We start from the raw sequence: 11,323 nt of genomic DNA on the forward strand, positions 1-11,323 counted from the left end.
TTCCTACGTACCACAACTCAGAGTGCCATAAAATTGAAGTAGAATTAAATAATGTCTCGGTGCTTCAAGTAACAAAAAAGCAGATTTAGAATTGTATTTGTCAGGCAAAGTAATCAGCAGTGGAATGTGAAAAATATGAAGACTAAAAAACAGAATTAATTTACAATTTAAAGCAGGTATTTCTATCTTTGATGGCATAAACAAGTAACTAGTTAGCAATTTTTGTTCAAATGAAGTATAAAAGGAGGTTTTTAAGCTTGATTTAAACCAGAAAAAAATAAAGCTAAGAAATAGGTAAAGTATTTCTTGAAGCTTGAAAACTTAATTATTCTGAAACATGTTCAGGCTTAGGAACAAAGTAAGAACAAAGCCAACACAATGTCAGCAGAGTCTAAGGAGAGGTTTTCTTGGGTGGGGCTTTTTGTTTGGGATCAGGTTGTTTATTTCTGTGGGGTTTTTTTTTAATGAAGTAACTTCATAAGACTGAGATGACACCCAAGTGCCAGCCACAGTGCACAAAGTTGTGTTCAATCTCACTTTGAAATTCCATCCATTTAAGCTTTACATTGTGAGGTCTGTTTCTGATAATTTTGAATATGCAAATAGTAAAACAATGTAAAAACAACTAAAGGGGGGGTTTATTATGATTATTTCAGCTGAAAACATTTTAAATTAAACCTCTGGCTTAAGGAGTATTTGCAAACCAAGAAAATCAGCTGGCAGGATTGAGCTGTAAAACACAATAGTGGCTGAAGCGATTATTAAAATACAGAGCTGTACCAAAGCATCTTATCTATGGCTGCAGAATAATTGCTTATCCAAACCAGATATTTTCCTCCTAATACTTGTAGACATTGTACAAAGGATGGGAGTAAATGGAGAAAAGCTCTGAATCCAGGCAAACTGACATTAGCATGGGTGGATGTATTTCAAGAACAGATAAATGCATTGCTTCCAACCCACAGCCTGTTTTCAGGGCTCAGACCTGAAGAACACAGAAAGTCACTGCTCTAACTAAAACACAAGAGGAATGACTTTTGATTTTAGCTAAATACTTTCTTGTGCAGTTCCATGTAATTATTCAATCTCCACTGGAGATTACTCAGTGGCAACAAATGATAAACTCAGTTTGATTTCTTTTGTTTTCAACCTAACATCTTCAGCCAGACAGTCATATTCAGCTTTTCTATTACTGCTGTCAATCAAGCTATCTGGGGGAGCTGTGGATACTCTCCAATTAAATTGTTTATTGAATATCTCAACATAAAAACACGTAACATCACACCTGTCTAGCACTATAGTACGCAAATTGTGCAGCACAAGTACCATATTAAATAAAGTCTTTACTCTGGCCAAGAATTTACAGCAGAGAGATGCTTCTGGCTCAATAAAAATAAGTCATTTCCTAATACTGTAAAAGCATAAACATACTTTTTTTTTTTTAAACTTCTGTTTGTCTTTTAAACAATTCTAAACGGGTTTACTTAACAAAAACAAGTATGATCCTAAAGGGTATGTAATGCCCATTTACCCTCCAGCTTTATATCCATTAGACTTCAACTAAATTAAGGCATTTTAAACTGTCCTTTTCATCCATAATAATTGTGGGTTCTGAAACAGTAGAGACTTTATTACACTAAGGTTGTTGTATAAAAATAAAACATCTGTTTGTCTGGAAAAAAACAGGACTAATTTATAACCTCCATAATTAAGGCATAAGGAAATCTCAAGCTGATAAAATTTTTTGAGCTACCCTAAAAACTTACATAGGGCAACACAGTACCCCCATAAAAGTAAGAAAAAGCGCACAGAACTCTTGAACAAGGTCAGATCATGGTTTGCAAAGGCACAAAATATGAGCTAAAAAACTAGATATGAAATTTTACAATTCAATTCAATTGATTTTACAGTCCAGTTCAACTGTCCTTTTCATCCTTTGTGCTGCCAGCCTGGGAAATGTCTGGAGCATGTGTGTAAGCAGCAGGCACTAGAGCCTGTGTGCACGTTTGACTAGTCCTGGCAGTGTGCACAAACCCAGGCTGTGCTCACAGGTGAGAGCTAAACGCTCTTTCCTCCTGAGATACATTGGAAAATACATCCCACTGCCCTGAGAACAGAAGGAATTGACACGGGAAGCATGTAACAACACAGAATTTACACGGGAGGCAGCATCACTTCATCCTGCTTCGTTTCCTTGCTAGGAGTGATTTCTCATCAGGCTGCCAGGATGTGCTGCATGTCAAGGAAAGATGGGTCTTAAAGGAGGAAACTTGACAGGCTGAAAAATCTCTGGCTTAAATACTCAGTTGTTTAAAGGACAGAACTCAACTATAAGTCAAGGTAATTCTCACCTCCATCCTACAGATACAAGGGGAAAGAAGCAAACTCACTGGTTTACTCCTATCCTTGTTCAGGTTTTGTCATGACGGTCATGTCTAGGAAAAGGAAGCTGCTTGAATGAAAAAAAATACTGCTGGAAAGAGTATTATTTGCCTTGTCACTATGGCTGGCAGGGAACAGAATGCTCCTGTTCACACAGGGTAGAAAAACTTGGTTTTGGTATCTTTAAAAGGGAAGGTATAGAACGAAGCTGACACAAGCTGGTACCTTTAAGTCCTGCATGAGACACTGACTCAGTTGTAAAAGCTGTACAGATGCACTGCCACCCTGGACATCTGAAATCAAAACCAAGGGAAGAGAAAGAACGCCTGTTTAGGAACTCCAGTGTTTCTGTACAATGGATGAATAAGAAAGATTTCACTTCACCTGGAGGGCTGTGCACTTGAGGGAACTGGTGTGAGTCCCTGACGTGTAGGACTGAACACCCCAGCTCTGCAGCAGACACTGTGCAAGGTCCCTGTGTCTGAGGAGCACACATGTGGCACCACAAACACAGCTCAGGCTCTGCTAATACATCTGCAAGTATTTAACATACATTTGCCTCCTCAAAGTGCCACAATCAGTAACATCCTAAGCAAAAGGGTCAAACACCATTAAACCCTCTCCCTCAGACACCTCAAACATTAGACCATCACCCAGGAAAATGAATACAAACAGATCATGACTGTTTCCTCAAAACAATAACATTCCAATTAAAAAAAAAAATCATAATATGCCTTCAAGTACCCTTTATAAATCACTCTGAAACAGTCCTCATCTCTGGATCTCAGAGAAAAAGCAAAACTCATCTCAGGGAAGAGAGAGCTTTTTCACTTAGGTCAGTGGGAAATGGAAATTCTCTGGAAAATTTGAAAATTATCACCAACTCCTGAATGTTTGTGTAATATCCCAATGTGTAACACCCAGGTTATTTTGCAAAGTCACCTGGCTGCAAACCTCAACCTCCAACACATCAAGTGCAGCTCAGCTATGAGGATTTTTCTGTAACATCTTTATAACATAATAGGTAATTAAAACAAGTTATGTTGCCTAGTGTTACACACAGTAACTGCTTTAGACTTTGGAGTTGTTTTTAGAAGAAAAAAAAAGCCAGTGTATAACACATTGCCCAAAAAAAAACCCTTGCAAGGTAGTTTTAATGAATCTTTCATGGTTCAATAAGCTATTGTATTAGGTCATTCTCCTGATGAAGCAATGTTCCAATCTCATTATATTTAGTCAGAAAGAAATAAGCTGCTAGTGTTACTGGATTTCTTATAATTAGTTAAAAAGCAATTTTTTGGAATTTCGTTTGCTCATAGGGTTTGGGGAAAAAAAAAAAGTTGAGACGAGTAATGTTGTACTGTATTTAAGTAAAATATAGTGCTCCACACACAATAACCATTCCCTGCCATTTTGCAGCTGGGATGTGCTTTAAGCTTCGAGGTAAATTAGCCTCTTTCTATTACATCCTTCCTTCCCCCTCCTGTCATCTCTTCTTTTCCAAACAGCAAACCTAAGAATGAGCTCACATGGCTAAAAGCTCTACAGGAAAAACCCCAGGCAGTCCCTATAGCTGGTGGTAATTAATAGAAAGTGAATCAGTTGCTTTGTACAGGGGATAAAGTAAAAACCCAGTCAGAATAACCCGCCTCATCATGACATTGTGTTCCCAACAGAAATTAATTTTGTGAGCTGTGGGAGTTTGAAAAAAACATGTGAAGGCTAAAAAGACCTAATGCCATCATCTCAGCATGGAGAGCAAGATGGAAAGGTACTTTCAGAAAAGCTGTTACAGTCTCTGCGTAAGGACAATGTTTTCCCCCTGTGGTCTTTACAGAAAAAGAGTAGAATAAATAGTGCCACATGTCTTCACAGCTGAAACATCTGTGACTGAGAGGTTGCACAAATTTATAATCTTACATGACCATATGAATCTAGCTATAATTGACAGACATGGCTGTAATGACAAAATTCTATTGATTTTCCCTGCGACCAGAGCTTCTCAGGATTGAAGTACTAAACTGTGTTAAAAGAGCATGAGATTTCTCAAGCATTCACAGAGAACAAGTATTCTCACATTTCATAATTTATACTTGATTTTTCATATGAGCCCAAAGGCAGCCTGCACAGGTTGATATAAAGGCATCTGATGAAGGTTACTAAAACCACAGAAACTCATTAAGGGCCTGCTCCAAAATAGCTAGAGTCTGGCAAAGTCTTTTAAAACACCAAATAGGCTTATCTTGCTCCTGGGTAGAAATCTGCTTGTAAGGACTTCTAGAAATGGGCTCACTGCACCCCATAGACTTAAGTTCTTGTTTCACATGAGATACAAGGACTTGCAATCACATACATTGCATGTAGGTGTTAAAGCAGCATGTCCACAGCACAATAAAAGCCATTTTATAGAACTAAAGCTTCTTATTCAACATGCTAAAAGCACTGAAGAAGTTTTAATAGCAAAACATGAACTATATTACTGAAAGTAAACAGCAGGAAAACACAACTGGTGGGAGCAAAAACCCTCTCAGATTTTCAAAATCTCCACTCTCCTCCCCACATTCAAGTTTCCTCTAGACTCAAGATTATGCTAGTATAAATTCCTAAAGACATTATTCCATCTTTATAGCAGTCATCTTAACCCATTTTATTTCCTTTGCAATGACCCAAACAGAATAATGCCAGCAAGGGGGATATTTCCCCAATATACCTAATCTTTCTATAAATTAAATGTATTCCCAAATTCTTTTCTCAGAATGGTTTTTATTTATTGCTTCTACCACTTAAAAAAAAGTGATATCAACCATTTCATTAACAGTCACTGAAGCAAGGCACTGCTCAAATGAAGGAGAAGCCTGTGAAAGTTACTTGATTCAATCCTGACAGTGAATAACCACTGGTGTATCAACAGATGGCTTGGGAATCATGCTATGCTGGTTACTCTGCTCACTGTTACTAAGTGTTGGTCTGCTGCATAGACTTGGCATGGATTACACCAACTGCAAATGGCAGCCCTTAGGGAGAAGGGCCTCTGAAAGATTTCTGGATTTCTTCAGTTACTTCACTTGCCCCTAAAGCCAAACACAGCACCATAACTCTGCTGAATACCTGCATTGTTTGATTTACAGGATTGTTTGACCTCATCACATACATCCATCATATTTCTAGTCTGTTCCCAATTAAATGAGGCTATTTTTAAAATTTCTCTCCATATTCAAAATTGTTCTGTGCTTTACATGCATTAGCAAAAACAGTATCAACTCTTCCCTGTCTAGCTGAGCATATTCCTGCTACTGATTCAGCACACACATCCCTGCCATTACCCAGGGAATGCAGTGATTAGGCAGCTTTCCAGTAAACAGTCCTTAAAACAGCTCATAAAAAACTCCATTTAGAAAAAGCTTTGTTTCTTGCTCAAGAATTTGATAAGATATTGCAATAACTGCTTAGGGATATATTTGAAGTCCACCAAGTGAGAAACTCCATTTCCACACACACTATCATTGCTTTCTCAGTTTAAAATACTATGAAGTAGTTTTTGTGTACATGCAAAATGCAATTAATTTGGGTGCTGCTTTTTTATAAACATACACTGCGAAAATTGTAAGAACATGCAATGAAAAAGGTGAAAATATCCATAAAAGAATCCACAAAAGGCAGCTTCCCAAGTAGAAATCTGGTGGCATTATCTGAATCAGAGCTTGCCCAGACAAAAAATTGTTCTTAGTAATGAAGAGAATACAGCATCACAATCTGTATATTCTTTTGATTTTCCACCTGAGGGAAAACCCTTAACTTAAAGGTCCCAGAAATAACCAGAGACAGTCCATTTTATATGCTACAAAGAAGGCAAAGAAATACTAAATGTTTGGAACAGTAATTCTTAAACTTAGAGCATCAGTTTGTTATCCACAAATGGAAAGCACTTAGCTTGCTTTAACAACTTTGTATAAAAGACAAGATTCAATTGCAACATTTATTATCTAAAAGTGTTTTGGTCAAAATAAAAATGAAACTCAAAATTATGATCATTTTTTATGATAATAGCTGCTACTTATTAAGCAATAAACTCTTGCTCTCTCCTATTTTTATTTCTTAAAAAAAGCAACATAAACCTAAACTCAATGTAATCTCATGTACTCAGCCTTGAGTTTTTATTTGTTGTTTTGGGAAAAGGCTTTATAACTGCTTCATTGAAGGCTCTTAAAAAAGCTAAATCTTTCTAGTTTAATAGACTAATAAGCTGTACATGAGAGCATCAAATGAAAAGGAAAATGAGTTGTCATGATAAAGTACTACTAAAAGCCTTAGTACAAACTGCACAACAAGTTAAAATAAAAAGAATTACTTTTTCCTTTTGCTTTAACTGAAGTTTTAACATTTAGGACATGCAAACCACTGCCATTTCAGAGTCAATCTCTTTTGTAACTGGATGTAACCAGCCCAAGCAAATGGGGCAAAAATGGAAATGTTCTCAAATGGTCTTTGCACATGCACTAATCCATCTACACCACATTAGATGAATCATGTAGTCCATAACACTTTACATGCCTGCATAATGACTATAATTCAGAACCTTGCAATCCAGTTACCTAAGATAAATTAACATGCCAAAATTATTCAACCTCCCTTTTCTTCTAAGGGTAAACGCAAATCAGTTTGCGCCTCACCGTAGGTTTAAATTTTAATCCAAGAGCTGATAGTTTGCAAGATGATTACAGTCTTTCCTATGTCAAAAATGAACAGAGGAGTAGAGTCTATTTCAAATTAGTGGCTCTAAACATCTAATAATGTAATTATATTAGATACATCACACTCTGCACATAGTTACAACAAGCTATTGTGCTATTGGGCACCTGTCTGACAGACTTGGCAGCTTCACAGCAAAACACTACTGCAGCTGGTACATTGGGATGAGGTCACTGCCCTTCTACCCACTCTACACACTCAGGCTCTGCCATGAGGGTAAAAATTCCAGATGGAAAATGCCAGGAATCTTAACCACATCACAAAGCAACATGTAAGAAGGGAAATATGTTAATTTGCTGTTCTTATCCCCATTCAACTGACAGAAGTTTAGCACATCTAAAAAAAAAAAACAAACCAGTTTTTCCATGACATCATCCCACTTGCATACTAATGCTTTTCTTCAACTGCTATGGACATGTATGTACAACTTAGCTTCTCCTTTCATAGAAGCAATTCCCAACTTTGCATGTTTTTCTTTACTCCATTTCCTCAGATTATAATTCTAAAATATTTTTTTATTTTTTTGCCATTTCCCTGGCTTAATTCTTCAGTGCTGTTACATGAAGTGCCCCTCTCTCTTCTGTGAAGCTACACTGAGTTACAGCAGCTGAAAATCTGTGGATTGCCCAGTATTTACAGATTTTTTTCCCCTCCTTGTTCATGGTTAGATTTTTAAAATGCAGTATTTGGATTAGGTAACAATTAAAAGTTAATTTCACTGATCTATGAATAAGAGGTATAAAGCTGTATCAAGATCACTTAAGAGAGTTTCATTCTTCCTTCAGGAGAACTAGAATTCAACCCAGGGTTTCATTTCCTGTTTCACTGCTTTTAGAAGATAAGGCATCTTGAAGCTGATATTTATATTGGGGTTCTTACTACAGACCTTACAGGACACTGTAACTACAGAGTGGCCTTGAATTAAACAGCCTAATCCTGCTGAAGTAGCAAAGCATTCTGATGCTCATTCAACACAATGGGCATTTGGCCTCTGGAGTACAACAGTGATGAGAGAGTGAAAATGCAGCAGCTGCAGCTGCTTCAGAACAGAGAGTGAATATAATCCAAATTTTACTATTTCCTCGGTAAGATTACAAGCAATGAGACAATGAAAGCAAATGTTTTACACTTGCAACCCATTTCCCTCAGGATGGGACATCAGCTGATTGAAATGGGTTTCAGTTTGGAACTGAAGGCATGCTTTTCACACCATTGTGATTAGGCACATTCTATTTTACATGCTACTTTAAAATTAAAATAGCAGGCAAGTAGGGTAAATACAGGTAAAAAGTAATTTTCAATGCTTTCAACATCTTACTTTCAGATATTCTCCACAATGATAGGGAACAGCACCAACAAAAAACATATTTGCATTGACAGGGCCTGGATGGACTATCCCAGTTTGTTGATACAACCACCACCACACAGATGACATGAGAGGTTTAGCAACACAGTGTTTAAAATTCAAGTGACAGAAGCCCTTCCGCCAGAGTTTCACCCAGCTTTGGGAACAGATCTCCTCTTTGCATCATCAATTCTTTTGTTTTCCAGTTGAGTTGCCAAGCAGCAGGTAGTGCAGTATCACTAAAGAAACGGAGCCACAGCACAAATCAGCTTGACTGAAAGAGCTTTCAGCTCAAACCACCAGGAACACCAAATGAAAGGCTGGGCTGGTTTCCTCAGCAGTCTGGTTGTGGTAGTCAGACCTGAAATTACTCATTGGACATGTTCCCCATAGGGTCTGAGCTTACTTAGGTATTTTGGAAGATATATAGCAAAATGATAATGCAGCTTCACAGAATGAATCACAGAAAACCTGTGCTGCAGCACTCAGAACCCAGAGGGGACCTTAACCTCAGTAACCACCCTCAGTTATTTGGTTTTCCTGCCTTAACCTTTATTCTTGGCCTTTTCTCCCAACTTTCTACCACCAACTGTGATATAAAGCCATTCTCATTAATCTAAATGTGCTATGCATTTCTTTAAAGATGGGATAAATCCATACTTGTCATTCCTAAAAACAACCCCAGAGTAATTAAAACCAGACAATGCAACACTGTTATAAATTATTGCCTACAGGTTCAAGTGTTTCTTGATAGCAGTGAACATGAAAGAGGAAATATCAACCCAACCTCCTGGTCTATACTTGAGAACTATATATATAGGTCTATACTATATGAGAACACTTGTTATAAATCACATTTTTTCAGTATTATATTCAACAGCTTAGATCAATATCCAGTAGAGAAATCCTTAAATCACAGCCACACCCACAAAAACTGCTTATAGACCAACATTGCACACAAACATAGCAAAAAAAAAAACAAACAAAGCAACCTTATAGGAGAGAAAATGAGGAGTTAAGAGGGGTTTAACATTAGGAACCCCATCTTCAAAATAATGCAAACTGATTTTAAAGCGAGGTTAGGTTTTTAAATGTTAAGAGCAATAAAATTGAAGAATTAATTGAATTTACTGTCAGTTGAACACTGCTAATGTAAATTATAGATAACTGTATCGGGTCATTCTTGACTAAATTAAGTGCCATCTATCATTATGACATTACTAAAGGGTTTTAAAAATTCTGTTGTTAAATGCAATCAAATTAAACTATGCGTATTCAGTCAGTGTCTTAAGCAATGATGAGGAAAATATGTCTTAAGGTGGTGGTAGGGATTTCTACCTCCAAAACTTTTGATGTAAAGTTTAAACAAGTTGGAACTTGAAAAAGGAAATGAAGCCTTACTGCCTTTTGCCCACAGAGCTCTTCCTTCCTTTTTGATTTACCACTGGTCTCCATCCATTCGATCGAAGCTCACAAAGTATTAACCCTTTATTGAAAGCAACCAGCATTTTGAGGGTGATTTAAAACTCACTGAAGACAATGAAATTACTTTTGTCAACCTCAGTGAGGCTTTCTAGAATATGTCAGTGCTCAGCAGCTACAAGGAGTAGGACAGAGAGGGCTTTGACTAACTTGGCTGATGCTGAGCATATCATCTGGCAATCAAACACCTTTTGGAAAAGACCAGAGATGGCAACTTATATTGCTTCAGGACAGCCATCTCTGCTCTGAGATTACTTACTAGACAACGGAATAAGCAGAAGTATGTTAAAATACATATGCCTACACCTGACTCATACACAATGATATTCATATTTTAAAAAAGCCTACAATGGCTTCTCAAAACTCTCACTGGGGAAAGCCAAGCAACAGTCATGTCTGCCAAACTGGAAATTACACATTCTCCTGGCTGTAGGCATTTGGGGTCATGCCCATTTCTTTTCCCATTTTTTCTGTCAAGTAAGTGAAAATGACATTTGTTCTTCAGCAAAGTAACTGGTATCCTTCTTGTTGACAGAGTTACTCTACCAACATGATATTCTGTGTTTATTTCCTAAGCAGTTGCCAATAATAGTGCCCATGCCTGTTCCATGTCTACATGTCAACTGATATGTATCCATCACACTTGAAAATCACAAGCCTTAAAAGAAACTTCCTCTCTAAACCCTTGAAAAGTTATCCCCAACACAGTCAGTAGAATTGGAAGGTGTCAGCTTTTAGGAGTAAGAACTGACCTCCACAATTTAGTCAAAGTACACCTCTTACTCAGAAGAATTTAAGAGTTGAAAAGTCTGCTCTATTCCAACTGTACTAGTCCTTGACCATGTAATTTCCATCTCCTGCGCTGGCCACTGACAGCTTTTCAACACAAAGTACATTAAGCAATCATCAACTCATTAAGATCTGGCTGTTGAACATTGCTGTTATTAGAAAAAATTAGACACAATTAGTTTTGCCTGAGGGCAGGTAATGTTCCTAATCACAATTCCCTCACCCCCACATCATAGGTGTGAAAGTCTATCTTTTGACAGAGTTGAGTTAGCTTCCATCATAAATCAAACAGGGTAAATTCCTTCAGCTGCATCCTACAGCAAAGGGTTCAGGGCTCTTTTCCTTGCTTTGGGGAAAGGAGAAGGCTGGGAAGTACAGATGTGGTTGCTAAGGATGCAGAGACTCCACACAAACACTACGTTAGAGCTCAGAACAGCTCAGCTCCCAGGAAACTCTGGAGCTCAAGGCACAGTTCACTAATAAATTGTATGGATTATACAGGATTTGCTTGAGGACAGATGTATCACTGCCTTCTGCAGGGGAAACTGTCAGACCCTTTCTGTGTTCGTCAGTTTG

This window comes from Lichenostomus cassidix, chromosome 7 (genome assembly GCF_008360975.1).
Source record: "Lichenostomus cassidix isolate B80296 chromosome 7, HeHo_3.0, whole genome shotgun sequence".
In the NCBI taxonomy this organism is placed as follows: domain Eukaryota; kingdom Metazoa; phylum Chordata; class Aves; order Passeriformes; family Meliphagidae; genus Lichenostomus; species Lichenostomus cassidix.